The sequence below is a fragment of the Epinephelus moara genome, chromosome 5 (assembly GCF_006386435.1).
Source record: "Epinephelus moara isolate mb chromosome 5, YSFRI_EMoa_1.0, whole genome shotgun sequence".
Classification (NCBI taxonomy): Eukaryota; Metazoa; Chordata; class Actinopteri; order Perciformes; family Serranidae; genus Epinephelus; species Epinephelus moara.
The window spans coordinates 14,708,750-14,723,231 of NC_065510.1; the positions used below are offsets into that span (position 1 = coordinate 14,708,750).

Here is a 14,482-nt window from a genome sequence, read left to right on the forward strand (position 1 = left end):
TTAACATCCAGTAACAACCTCGCCTACATTTAAGAGTGCTACCTGCAGTGGAAACATGAAACAGATCCAGGGCTTAGGTACATGTTTGTATGAGTTATGGTCTCTAAGGACACTATACACAGAGTGTTTGTTTCAGTTATTAATTTGTACACTTGTTTTGGGTTTGTGCACAAGTTTGTTTGATTGAGGGACCTTTGTTGCATGTAATTTCTCCCTTCATTTTCTTTTAGTGCTCTGCTGTCTACTGCCTGGTAAAGGCACAAACAAATACTTGATGTTGTGTAGAACGCATGTCTTCATGAGCAGTAACCCTACGGATATTTTTTTCTTTACTTTCTGGTATCACCTCAGAGGATGAATTGAAAGTTCAAGTGACTACCCTTCCACTCTGTGGCCACAGTGACAGAGGGGGGAATAAATGTGGGGAAAAAATACCCTTTTTTTCCTTGTTTCATCAGCCGAGACTAATGGATCTGCCAGGAGGACCTTGACGCTAAACTGCAAACAGGATCCTTTGGGTTACTGTACCGCCCAAGCCACAACACCAGCCGGAGAAGCCATTTGCCCAAATATCTTGGCCCTCTTCGCTGCCAAGTTTCAGGGGCATTTTGTCACAGTTGATTTAAAGAGATTAGACAGATTGGCTTACCTCACTCTGGACTTCACTCTGCACCTCTCCTGTAGTCTGACCTTCTGCTGTGTTGTCAGATTATACTAAGCCTCTATTTTGGAAAATGATAACAGTTGTGTTTCTGTGGACTTCAGTCAGAAATTGCTATGGTGTACATGGAAACATCAAAGACATCTCTCGGTTATGTGGCATTGCTTGTCAGCAGGCACTGTGCTGTTTGAGACAGAATCAGTGCCAGGAGTTTTGGCAACACTTCCCTACCACACCTTTCTCAGTGCCCATGAGATCTGGTGAGGCTGGCAGCACTCAGTCTAACCCATAACGCCTTTCCAACGGTTTGTCCTCAGTGCTATGCTTGGGCTGGCTCGAGACTGTTCCCAGTGGGGATCAGTTTCATAAGGAAAAAGCCTTGAGCTAAAATTTAATATCAGAACATCACATTGCATTTAGTCATTTGCACTACAAGCTCCAGTTAGCTTTGGGAAAGCCTAACCTTAAGGCTATGAAATTATTACAGCATTTGTAGTGGCTGGAAAATGAAGAAATCCCTCTGAATTAAAGCATTGATGAGTTCAGTTTTTCTATATTATTACCAATATGTTGGACTACCTGCCCCTTAAGGCTCTACCCCTTGAGTTGGTAGCAGCAGTTGCGAGAAGAAAATGTCGACACTTTAGGTTTCTGCAAACCCCAGATACGTTACATTTGTAGGTTTCATACGTAGCATATCAACTTTTCTAAAGCAACGTATTATATGAGCTCAGTTTGTCACTGGGAGAGTGGAGAGGATGGTGGAAGGCTTGACACCAAGGCGAGATGCTGACTTAAGCTGCACAACACTGTTTCAGATCAACAAACGACAAAACCAGTAGTTTTAATAAGGACCTGTCGCTGCGTTTCCAGCTGGGACAGTGCCACAAAATGGGGGTGATTTTTAGTGACACGTCACTGTTCTTCCATCGAGGATAGTGCCACTAAAACGTCTTTTTTTAAACAAGTCATTGCTGCATTTCGAGCGGCTTTATAGCCGTATTATTTTAAGCTGAAACATGACCTTTTTCTAACCATAACCAAGTGTTTTTTGTGCCCAAACCATACTAGATGTTGACCCCAGCATTGTTGAAATGTAAGGAAACTTAATATTTTTAATTTATAATATCATATAAAAGTAATGTACTTGTGGTTTGCAGTTAGTACAATGCCAACGTTTATTATGGTGATTTGGTCATATGAAAATGTAGCCTGAAAGCTTACACATGCTGTTTGAGGCAAAGTATTTTGTTATTGCCCTGAGCATTATCATTCACTAATACTGACCATTATATGTTGAAAGACCAAACAAGAAATCAACATGTTCAATTTATTATGGTATAAAATGGAAAAATAAACACCACCTATCCATGACACAACTACTTGTTCCAGAACTACACCAATAGCATATTGAGAATACAACATATACAATAAATACATCCAATAATGTTGCCCAAAGCTATGAATTACATATATTTGGTTTATGGAACCATTGTAAAATAAATCTCAAACACTTATCCTGGACTGCCAAATACTAAAATGATCAAAGTGCCAAAATATGTAAGCATCATTTCCATTTTAAAGTTTTCTCTGGAAGGAGCTTTAAAAGGTTTTGCATAGACACTAGCTCGACATTCCTTCGCCTTAGGCTGTCAAATGTATCCTGTGTGTTTAATCAAGGTGCACTGAGGGCTATCTTAAATGATGTTCCGGATCAGAGGAGGCTGCTTTGGACAGAGTTCACATGGGAGGCCGGAGGCAGTCATTAGCATTGCCTCCAGGCTATAAAACAGACAGCCAGCATCAATCAGGGTGGTACGTCTTGAGCGAGGAGATGGCCCAGTATCATTCTCACACCGCCCTGGCTTAGCTGTGTTAGCTGGCTTCACCCTCAGGCAGTAAAACAGTTCAAAACTGCTTCAGTGACTTCACTTAGAGTTGAGCTCAGACAATCTGGGGATTGCAGAGGCTCAGGGGAGTCTCCTTTAAGCCGACCAGGGAGCCATGCACCTGCAGGGTCTCATGTTAAAAGCAGCATGTTTTAACAAGCATAGTAAAGAGGTGTGTACAGATACCGAAAAAACCTGACATTTCTGTCTTCCTTAATGAGCATGATGATAGTTTCAGCACAGAGGGGTGTGTGACTGTCAGAGGAGGATATTTTAGCTACAGGGTGGCAGCACATGTGAGGAAACACACATACGCCATATGGATGATGAGGTTTAGCCTGACCACACTGAACGTGATGTGTAGCCAACACTGCTCATTGAAAGCCCCACCGCTGGCTATCCCCTTTCACTTGTAACAAGTCTGGCTCAGTAACAAGACCCCCGCGTTTCATGAAAACTTCAACCAGGTAACATGAGCTTCAAACTGGGATGTAATGCTTCAATCTTACAGTGTCAATAAAGACCAGAACCTTGAAATCGGCACTGACTTTCTAGGAAGAAACAGCATGGAAGGGGCTGGGTGCCCCCTCATATATCCTATTTTTAACTTAAGAGGAGCTTTGAAGTGTCTTAAGGTTGTGCACCCAAAAATTCAATCTTCTGACTATATCTCACCCTTATAGGATTCAGAGCTGTTGTTTCTTCATGGTGAATGGGAGTTAAAGTGGATTCCAATAGTGACAGTTTTCCACAGCAAAAAAAGTTTCACCATATTCAAACTTCTCATAAAGTCTTGAAGTGTGTGGAGGCGTTTATTCCCCATTGTAAGTTGACATTTAAAGGTTATCTGATAACCTTAACATTTCTCAACACAGGAGGAAGCATGGGGTCTCCTGGGTAATTTGACCATACTATAGTTAAGGGGTGCTAAGTTTTAAATATTTCCCTGACTCACGGTTAATAAATTAATTTGGCAATCAAGAAAATCAACTAAAAAAAAGAAATGCACCCTGCCGTGAATACCCATTCCCAACTTAACTCTGGCATGGGACATAAAGAAAAAGTACAGGTTAAAAAGAGTTCCATGCACACTGATGAATCAAACATGAGTATCTTACAGCCACTACTGCATCTTCTCAAGAACTATTAGTTGAAATGGGAGACTCAGTTGACTTGTCTAGAGCTGCACCCGACTCGGAATTATGTCAATCGAATCGGATTCTGCCGTTTAATACAAATATTTGACAATTCTGCCTTTTCTATTCATAGAAAGTTTTAAAGTTTGAACAGGACTCAGCGGGACGTTCAGTGTGACAGTGGCATTCACGTAATATAGTAAACAAGCTAATGGCACTAATGACGTATCGGAAATGTGCAACAACATTTTTTGTCGACACTGGATATCAAACAATAGCCAGAGCCAGGTCGTGTTAGGTATCTTTGAGCTGTAAATTCACTACTTCTAAGCAAAGGGGAAAAGATAATGTTATCTTGGAGCCTTACTGTGTAGATTCTCTCCTCCACCATGCCGCTGCATAACGTCTGCAGCTGTCTGTACCAAAGAGTAGCAAAGAGCGCTCACTCTGCAGCATAATCCAGGGACCAATATCTCCCCAGAAATACACTGCACAGAGCACTGACGACTGCTTGATTTGAAACAATCTCAGTCGACTGAGGGGTCTCCGACTTAAGATTCGAATCTCCAAACTTCAAGGAGCAGCCCTAGACTTGACTTTCCTTCTTACTTTTTTAATGCGCAAAGGCTTGGGCATTTGACTTTTTGTCAAAGCACCAGGTATTTCCCAACACGGTTGCTCATCTTAAGCACTGATGATTTAACTTGACCTATACAGTCCTTGGAAGTGCTCCAGCTGCAAGTCATCTGGTATTTGCAACGCAGACAATGAACATGAGTTTGCCTTGGGAAGCCTGAACGCTTGGAATAACATCTTCCATTGAACTTACAGACTTTGTGTGGAGTATCAATGTGAGGGATTTCTTCAACAGTGATGCCCCCAATAGATGGACGGGGGGCTACAGCCACTCTCATACAGTCTATGAAATGCAAAACCAAAGTATATCAGTATGTGATTCCTTAACATACTTTTCAAGGAGCATATCAACAGCATAAAAGAATCCCAGTTATGACTTTGGTTTTTGGTGTGCCACCACCATCTGGCCACCCCTATGAAGGATGTCTGGGGTGACACTGTTCTGCTGACTCATCTATTTGCATAGAGTACTTTTCTGATGAGTTATTATGTGACATTTACGATCTTAAGAGAGGGTAAAAAGTGCCACACAACTTTATTATACAAAAAAGTATCAGCTATTTACAGCGGAGTGTATCTGGTCTTGGATTTCAATTGGGATTCACTAACTCACTATGATTTTGTGTCCGCTGCATGAATCAAAAGCATATTTTTAACTGATGATGAGGAGCATCTGTGCCAGGAAAACGTTATTGCACTGTAATCCTGTTAATGGAGCTGGGGCGGTCGATGTTAAAAATAATACTGTGGCTGATTTCACAGCTGGTTTTAGACAGCATCAATTGTTGTGCTGCTATTTTAGCCATACTCTTTGAATCTCCCCTTCTGCTTACTCTGCAGAAAGATAAGAAGGCGATTCAATACGTCGCACAGAAAAGCAGCTCTGCGTTCCAGTGCTCGCTGCTCTCCAGGGGATCTGTTCCTAATTAGACGCTGGGAGGGCGCCACAAGAATGACAGTGACCTCGTGGATCCCCCCCTTGAATGACACATTTCTAACAGACATCATTGTCAAAGCTATCTGCTGACCCTCCTGACGACCCCCCCTAAAACAAAGGAAACAAAAGGAAAGTGTGCGATGTTGTTTTTGGGGGAGGAATTAGTGTGGAATACCACTTTGAAGCCCCTGCCAAACATCTGCTGGCTCTCTCTCTTCTGTCTTTTTTTCTGACTTTCCCTACACCACTCTTACAATCTCTGTCTCCCCCTCAATATTTTGCTTTCTTTCTCACCTTTTTCCTTTTTTTGGCTCTTTTTTTTTTGGATCCTGCGTCACTTCATGCATCTACCTCTCCCTAGAGGCCCAGGCCTGTGACGGTCAATGATAATCTTGCTCCACTCAGTTACTGTTACCGCTGTATTCACCGTGACCTCCACTTTCCCTCCGCGGGAGAAAGCAGCCAATTATGTCTGCCAAGACACGGTGTAGCTAGAAACTCCAATTAGAGCCCAACGCTATAAGAAATGTCAATTACAGCCCCTCTACTGTTTTACATATTTTGTGCTGTGTGTGTGTGTGTGTGTGCTAATGTGGGAGACAGCAGGTGCTGCTGCATAACCTTTTTGAGTATTAGTCATCAGTTGTTGAGCGCCTCACAAATCCTCCAGCATAGTTGGGTCTGTTATGTCAGACAAACTAGTGAGAGCGTGTAGATCAATTTAGAAAGAACAATAACACGATTGTTGGACCTGTTCTATTTTAGTGTGTGCTTTAGGTAAAGAAGTAGGCCGGGATCCACTTCACAGAGCACCTGGACAATAAAAAGACCTGACACCTAACAGGAAATGAGCACTCATGTTCTCATCCCACCCAATACTATGCTTTATAGCTCAGGTTCAAGTCAAGAGGACTCTGGGATTGCTTTGCTCATCGATGTGACTCACACAAACACACACACGCACTCACACACGGAGCAGACCCAGCCACCAATAACAAGGTATGATGATTTCAACCTGTTAAAATAATAGTCCACCCCTGCGTTCTGCTGTATATACAGATGGCTCTACAGTATGCACTTCATTACCTGAACACCTTTTATTCGTCCTACTCTCCATTTTCACAGCTGCCACTGCTGCTGCTGAGCCCACCCACCCCACCAACTGGTTTTGGCCAGCGTGACTCTTGTTTTTCCATGCCAGGTCATGTACGTGAACATGTGCAGTTATTTGTCATGTTTCAGTGGAAATGTGATATGTTTTCTTCTATTATAGTTGGTCTTTGATCACAACTTCAACCTCCTCTAGGGTGAATTCAGGCTGTTTTTGAAGCCAAATTGAACTCAAGAATATCATAACACATTTGTTTTTCATCCATATGTTGGAAGTGCGTGTGCAGAGTGAGCAACATATTAGCAATTTTGTTTTTCTTCCAGCAAAGACTGGAAATACCCTTGTAAATGTTGTCCCGAGGCTGAAAAGATTGGTACATTAGATTGGTACATCCCCTTTGGAGCATGATCATGGAACCAAGATCAGGGTAATGTAACTGTCAGATGATGAGATAACCTGAGGGTGGTGCTATAGGAAAACTCACGTAGGGTCAAAAATAGAAAGGGTTGATCCTCTGGGAAGCATGAATGTGCACAAGAGGAATCTTTGGCCTTATGTTGGTGCTATGGGAAAAGTCCCAATGTCACCATTTAATGACAATGGCAAGATCTGGTAGCTTTTCTTCTTCTGCTTGGTGAATTGCAAATGGGCAGAGCATTATCGCCAACATTTGACAAATGATTTTCACTCACCAAAATATATGCTTGCTATATCTGCTTGTTTGCTCACTTGACTTCCTCTGTGTTTATTATGCATTAAATATGAATGCTATTTTACGGCATGTTCCTATATTTGTGAATGTCCAGCCCATTCTCGTTAAGAAGTTGTCGAATACTGCCGCTTTGTCAGTGTTTTTGCCATTAGATGCCTTACACCAAAAGCCACCTTTTGTGGCGGTATGATACACAGTCAGGCGGTGTCAGTATGCCATGTGGCTTGAAGTAACCTTTCATGGTGTTAGAATAACTGCTGGTCAGCTGGACGGTGTGGGGTTGAAATGCTGGTGATAAAAACACAATAGAAGGAGCTGGAAAGTCCCTTTAGGGCAGATGGGAGCGGTGGTGGATGGGTCAAACAAACCCTGGACTTTCACCCAGAAGCCTGGTATTCATCTCCCGTGTGATTGTAAAGCCAAGCCATGATTTTTTTTGTTTTTGTTTTTCCTAAAACTAACCACATGTTTTTGTTGCCTAAACACATGCTTTTGTTGATGTCCCAGTGTTGGCAGTGGCATCCTGAAGCATCAACAGCAGAAGCATAAAGATACCAGTCGTATAATATGTAGACGTGAGAGGCCACTGACAAAGCGGCAACATGTGAAGAAAGTCCGTGGCTGAGACTGGCTGGCTCTATCACCAGCTGATTGATGAAGTTAATGATATTTGCCACATTTCGCATTTACGACATCTGACCACAAATCTAATGCTAAAAGTAAAGATAGCATGCATAAATGCCAAATGTAACTTGCGTCCATAGATTGTATAGGTTACGCCACAACTGCTACAATCAACAAGGTGAAGCCAAACGCAGAACACAGAATCAAGAAGAAAGTGGTTAAAATGGGGGTTTTATGGCCAGGATAATGAATGCGGCAGTAGGGAAAAATCCAGGAGTTTTTAGGCTGAGGAGAGTGGGTTGATGGCAGGGAAGCAAACTAGGTTGGAGGGATTTTTCTGGCCGGAAGTGTGGCAGAAGAACAAACAAGTGGGCAGGCATGCGGTGATCCACAGAGGTAGACTCAACGATCTGGCAAGGAGTGGAGCGGAAAGCTGGTGTTTTGTATTGCAGGGTTGATCACTGCATGGTTCTCAGGTGAGCAGCAGGGAGCAGGTGAGTTGAATGAGTGTAATCAGGAACCCAGGAGAGTGAGGGAGTTGCAACGCCCACAGCATAGACACACAGAGAGACAGGAGACAGGGAGGGGGAAACAGAGGACAAGAAAAACACAGGGAAACTAGTGACACAGCCAGGGTCGTGACAACAACACATGTAACGTCAGTGCCTCATGATAAAGTGTGCCACTATTAGCAAGCTAGCAAACTAACATTAGCATTTGCATTATTGTTTGCGTTACTAAATCATTACAGAACTGACTCAATAAGCAAACTAATGGCTTACAGTATGTCTGACAACAGTATAGTGGCAGTGAAAAATACACATGTATATTTGTACAATGCTTTGGTGTTCACATTTCACAAGTTTGAAATGTGTTTGTGGTCTCCCCTTTTCCTTCATTTCGGCAGCATGGCGACCATTTAGGGTTAGGAGTGTCCAACGTTCCACACTCAACATTTTGGCTGTTATGAGGGCACCATCCGGGTTCTCCTAGTGTATTGCATAGTTCTCAGTTTGAACGCACTGAGGCACTCAAAATAGCAAATACACCTACAGAAGTATCCGATTTAAGACGTGGCATAAGATTGATCCTCTGGGTGGATGCCTGTGGTGTTCCGTGTCTAATTTTTGGTGGTTGTTTGGATATCTTGGTCTCGAATTAGGGAGAGAAAGAAAAATGGTGCAACAAACCATGCGACCGAACCGTATCACCATCCTTACCCGAAGTTCAGACTAAAAACAGATTTGCTTTGAAAAAACACAAAACATTGAGTTGCTTTGGGCATGTTGCTCCATCAAATCAAACAGTCCAGGGATGCACATCTGAGTAGTTGATCCATGAGTTATCAGATGCCAAAAAACATGACATAAACAGTAGATTTACCTCATTTTGTTACAAAGTGATCTGCTAGGATTGTGCACTTCGGTGTACTTCATTAGCACATTGGGTTGCTGGATGATGATGTACTGTGTTGCAGCAAAAGTTGAGTCAGAGTCAAGGTTTAGTTTAACCAGTTCTCTTTGTTTGCACCCCAACTCAATGCCGTAGTCTTAATGTGCTTTTCACCAGCTTCTTTAATACCACTCTGAAGACTGCCTCAACGGGTCAGTATGCTTCGAAGTAAGTGCTTATCAGATTCTGAAGCTTATCCAGACCATGAAGCATTTCCACGAACAGGACAAAAAGGGTTACTGTACATTGTCAATCTCTTTGCAAGTGAGCATATTCTCTCTTACAGTAATTCGGCCCACCACGCCCTCACTGAAACTCACCGGTCAGTCTCTGCATCATTCCATGCATATGCTGAGCCAAGTTATGCTTTGCCTTAATTGACTCTGAGTAATTTTTCTCCATCTGGCTACCAATCTTTGGCCCAGATCTTCTCCTACGGGACAGATTTTCTGTGAAAACTGTAATCTGACTACAGGCTTCCCACACATGAGGGTCAGCCCACTTCTCTCAGGGCCCAGGTTTGCCATGCTGCCAACTGGCTTTTACAGCGAGAGAGTTGACTGCTTCTCTATCTCTCTCGGTCAGTCTCTTATGCCCACATCTGCATTTCCATTTTGTTTTTCTTACCCTGTGTCTCCAGTCTGTCCGACCCTCTGTGAGAGTAGTGTGTGTGTGTATATCTGAGGGGGTCCAGCACTGTTTCTGGTCCTCATTTATCTGCTTTTACTGTGCCCACTTTCTCCAGAGCTGGATTTATGGGGGAACTGGGCCCTGTCAAAACATTGCCTCGCACTACCATGTGTGCACACGATGGAGTCTGAAGCTTGTTGTGTGTGAGTAAGGGTAGAGAGGATGCTTGACTGTTTCTGGCCTGTGGGATGTTTTGTTTCGGTGTGCATATGTGGAGAAGACAGAAAAGCAAAAAAATATCTGCCAGTGTGGCGTTGGCCATGTGATATTCATCACTTGGCCGTTTGCACAACTGGTCCTGCCATCTCTGTACAACATATTTTCCCCCTGAAAATCTGATTGTGTAGATGATGTAAATGTTCTGTATGCCACATTCAGAGCACACTGCTATCTGCTATGTAAAGATGTGGTGAAGTAATGGAGTCCTGAGTGTAGAATGAAGACACACTTCGTCTTTGTGTTGTAATCCGAGCTTCTCTGTGGTTTGTTGTGGTAAGCTGGTGCGTGCATGTTAGCGCACATGCAAATCCCACTGGCTAGCTCAATCAATCGGGACAGTGTTGTTGCAGAAACATAGCACTCCCCCTCCAGTTCCCCCCTTGTTAGCACTGTTAGCCCTGTCAGCACTGTTGTTGCCATCGTTTAGCGTTGTTAATGGAGTTATCTGCTGGCCTCCAAATTTGAAGTTTCCCCTAAATACACTCAGTAGTTTAATAATAAACTAGGAATCCATCTGGACAGTGTAGACTTGTACAGTCTGTCTTTTTCCAATCCAGCACAACCTTAAAAACTGAATCAAAAAGCCATTCATGTTTTTAATTACCCACATTTGGACTTCAGCAACCCTCATTCTGGCATCAATGAAAAATGTCTTTATTGTGGACAGTGCTGCAGCTGTGATTCTACCCAGCACGCATGGATGAATTCACATCATTCCTGATTTTTGCACGGTGGAGTACGATAATGCCATCCCCAAATTAACAGACCTTTTCACACCAGCACTATCAGCGTACTCACTGAAGGTGCTCAGCAGCTGGGGGTCTCACACCTGCCACTAATGATGGCAGACAGCTACCTTAATCCTCTATTAGCGCGGGAGAATTACCATTTTGGTTTTTTTACCATGTGTCAGGTGGGTTAAAGAGAGAAAAGGACTCCTGCATTTGTCTCTGTGAAGAACTACTGCTCTCCTCCGTACAGGTGGCTCCAATTCTCCTTAGCTTTTTAAGTAGTTGCAATGAATCAGCCTATGAAAGCCCTAATGTGTTTCACATGGAGCGGGCTGTTCTTACTGCTAGGCGGACCTTTCACACTGCAGCAAAACAGAAAATAAATTAAAACCTTCAGGAATCAAAAGACAAACTCTCCACTGAAGCACCCAAGGCTGCTCAAACAGATCATATATAAACACAAAAGAAAGTCAGAGTTAAATTCATAATTTAACATCTACCCAGCAGAGAATCCTGCGGTAGAAAAGTCCTGACAGTCCCTCCTGAGTTTAAAAGTCCTAACACTGTGGCAGGCACTTTTTATTGTAACACTGGGCTTTTTCAACCAGGTGGTATGGTGTAAGATTTAATTAGCACAGTATAACTGTCGTGGTGTCAAATACAATTTCATGTGAAACCACCACCTCCACCAGTCAAGGCCAAATGGGGTCCCAAATTGACTCTGACGGGTCAAAAATGAACTATGCTGACCTCCTGAAGCCAAACTGCGCTGTAACGTCTCTGCAGCAGTCGACAGGCAGGTACAGAGCATCCACAGAAAGCCTCTGTGACTGCGAGGAAGCTCAGGCTGGAAGCGCTACACTGCAGCTACTGTGGAGAACCCCCCGTGTGTCTGTAGGCCCTCAGGTTGAATTAACTCCTGTGCTGACTGCGAGACATGACCCGCTGTGGGGAAATTCAGGGCAGACAGTATTTCAGTATGATTTTGTGTGTGTTGGAAGACGGCGTTTTTATGCAGCACACAAGCTGTCAAAGTCGAGGTGGCTCAGGCCTCACTGTGCTTATAAGGAGAGATGAGGCCACATGCAGGGGACAGGCTCCTCTACTGTGGTCCGTTATGTGTCAACCTGATAGTAGTAGTGTAGTTGTTATTATGGTCTGGCATAAACTAAGATCAGCACAAGTCTTTTAGGAGGAACGTTCAGCTTTCTCTAATTCTACTGTTTTAGCTGCAACACAAAAATAATTAGCAATAATTTTGATTATCAGTCGTAAAACTAAGTAAATATATGTCAGTTGTAAGCTTATAGGAGATCATGCATTTGGTTATGTGTGTGTCTGTGTGTGAGTGTGTTTGTCTGTCTGCAGCTAATCTCGCAAACTACTGGACCAAGCAGCATAATATTTTGACTGTATGTTTTAAGATGTCTCGTGGTTGTGGTGATTCACAATTGTTAAAATAAATCCTGTTTTCCTGACTTTTTTTTTGCCGTCATTGACTGCTGACTCCTTACTCCTCACAACCAGCAGGTAGGGGCTCGGTTAAAAACAACAAGCCTTACCGATAAGCTCTGTTGCAGGCCACATTTTGGCCTTCAGTGTGGCTCAAAAACACATCCATAGAAAAGTTTGCTCTCATTTTGAACCGTCTACAGATTATTTAGGCACAATACGAGATGAAAAAAATCACCATTGTCATTATCCTCGCCATCATTTCTACTGTAACTGAGCCATAAGGGACAATTACACTGGATGCAGCTGCACCATTTTTCCGGCTGCGACCTGGTTTTGTTCCGTCCGCCACAGGGCCTCATACCACTGCGGGGGTGTTTCAGAAGTGGAGCATTTTGCCTCCCTAATTCTGTAGACTTGCAGATTGTTTTGCATTGGTTATTTTCCCTTGATATTGGTGTTTTTACCATAAGTAAGTAGGCTATGTAGTTAAAATATTTCTTTCTTTGTCAATTTAATTGTGTTTATTGTTGTTATTTCCTACTTTGTTTATTGTTGTTGAAGTGTAGAGTTTGCATATTCTCCCTGTGTCAGCATGGGTTTTCTCCGGGTACTCCAGCTTCCTCTCACAGTCCAAAGACATGCAGGTTAACTGGTGACTCTAAATTGTCCGTAGGTGTGAATGTGAGTGTGAATGGTTGTCTGTCTCTATGTGTCAGCCCTGTGATAGTCTGGCGACCTGTCCAGGGTGTATCCTCTCAGCTAGTGTCAGCTGGGATAGGCTCCCCTGTGACCCCTAACAGGATAGGTGGTTACAGAAAATAAATGAATGAAAGATTTTTGTTGTATTTCACCTCGTAAAAATACATTTGTCCTCATATTTTTAGGTATCTTTTAAAATGTGGAAGTACAAGAAATGTCTAGAGTCGCTGCGATCAGCTTTGGCAGTTGGAACACACCAACTGTGTGTACTTTTCTAGTTCCGTCAGAAAACTCATGTTTTAAATGTTTATTTCAACAGCAGAATATAGTTATAGTGTGGCGTCTAGACTCTGGCGTCATCGCTCCCTGCAGATATGTTTACATGAGATATTGGAGACTGATGATTAAATATTCCCCCTCTAGCCGAATCCTGCAGGTGGATGTTGGAAGTAGTTATGAGTATTCATTGATAATGCAGTCATGCAGTTATCTGAAAATAACGTGCACTCTTTGTAACCACCAAATTTCAGTGTACCTGTCACCATGGTATACTCGTACTGTAGCTGCTCATACTGTGGCTGCTTTATACAGTAGAAACACACATTCCCCTTGTTACCATTACTGTTACTTTCCCTATGATACAGCTCTTTAACAGGCATATTTTCCACATCATTCACATACGTGTTAATGTGATTGGTGTCGTGCCGGGTAATGAAAAAGGGCGTGATGGGGTTGATTCACCCGGGCTTCTCCAACCACATTAGAGCGTGAGCCATATGGCTGTAAATACATCGGCGCAGTGATGACCTAATTGTTGGACTCATTTGCAGAAAGAAAAAAAAGCTTGTTGCCATTTTTATTCTCTTTTTCTGTCTGTCTTCATTCTCCACCCATCTCTCTTATTCTGTCACTTCTACTGTACTCACATGTTCAATCACACATGCATATAAAATGTCACTTGAGGCCAGTCTGAGTGCTTGAGAGCAGGCGGTTACTCATTTAGATCCCAACGATAGTGGCCAGATGTAGTTCAAGTGTAGCAGACATAAAATACCCAACATCTACTATTAGAAGTGCCACACACTTGGAAATTGGAGTATGTCTTTTATCAGCTTTCCATGGCAAGAAGTAAAACTAATCTCACTCTTGCCTCAGACAGTCAGTTTATCATGCCAGCCTGCACTGTACTGTAATGGAAGAATGTGTCATGCAATGGTTTCTCACCAGGAGCTGGAGCGACGACAATAAAAAGTCACATATCCCCATTTTAAGACAAGTGACATGTTCACGGTACAATTCAGTACCGTTGATATAAACTGTAAACGACATGTTCTGGTTCTTCTAGTTTTGGTTGCCGCCCAAAGTGACAAGTGTTTGTGTAATTGTGTCAAGTCAGCTCGTAACAGAATAACATACACGCGACCACAAATGTCTCATTAGTCAGTAGTACTCAAAGCATGATCCCTCCTTTACAGCTTTGCTCAGGGTATGGATGAAGTGAGTATGTGAAGTGCAGTGTGAGGTGATGAT

General features: G+C 42.9%; 2 protein-coding genes across 5 annotated transcripts in view; one reads left to right on the forward strand and one right to left on the reverse strand.

Moving 5' to 3' along the window:
* sh3pxd2aa (SH3 and PX domains 2Aa) overlaps positions 1–14,482 on the forward strand; it is a 151,277-nt gene that overhangs the window by 103,541 nt on the left and 33,254 nt on the right. The gene's annotated exons all lie outside the window — the stretch shown is intronic.
* neurl1aa (neuralized E3 ubiquitin protein ligase 1Aa) overlaps positions 12,939–14,482 on the reverse strand; it is a 101,696-nt gene continuing 100,152 nt past the window's right edge. Inside the window, exon 7 of the transcript XR_007569991.1 lies at positions 12,939–12,989. The gene's annotated coding sequence lies outside the window, so the exon portion shown is untranslated. The remainder of the gene's footprint in view (positions 12,990–14,482) is intronic.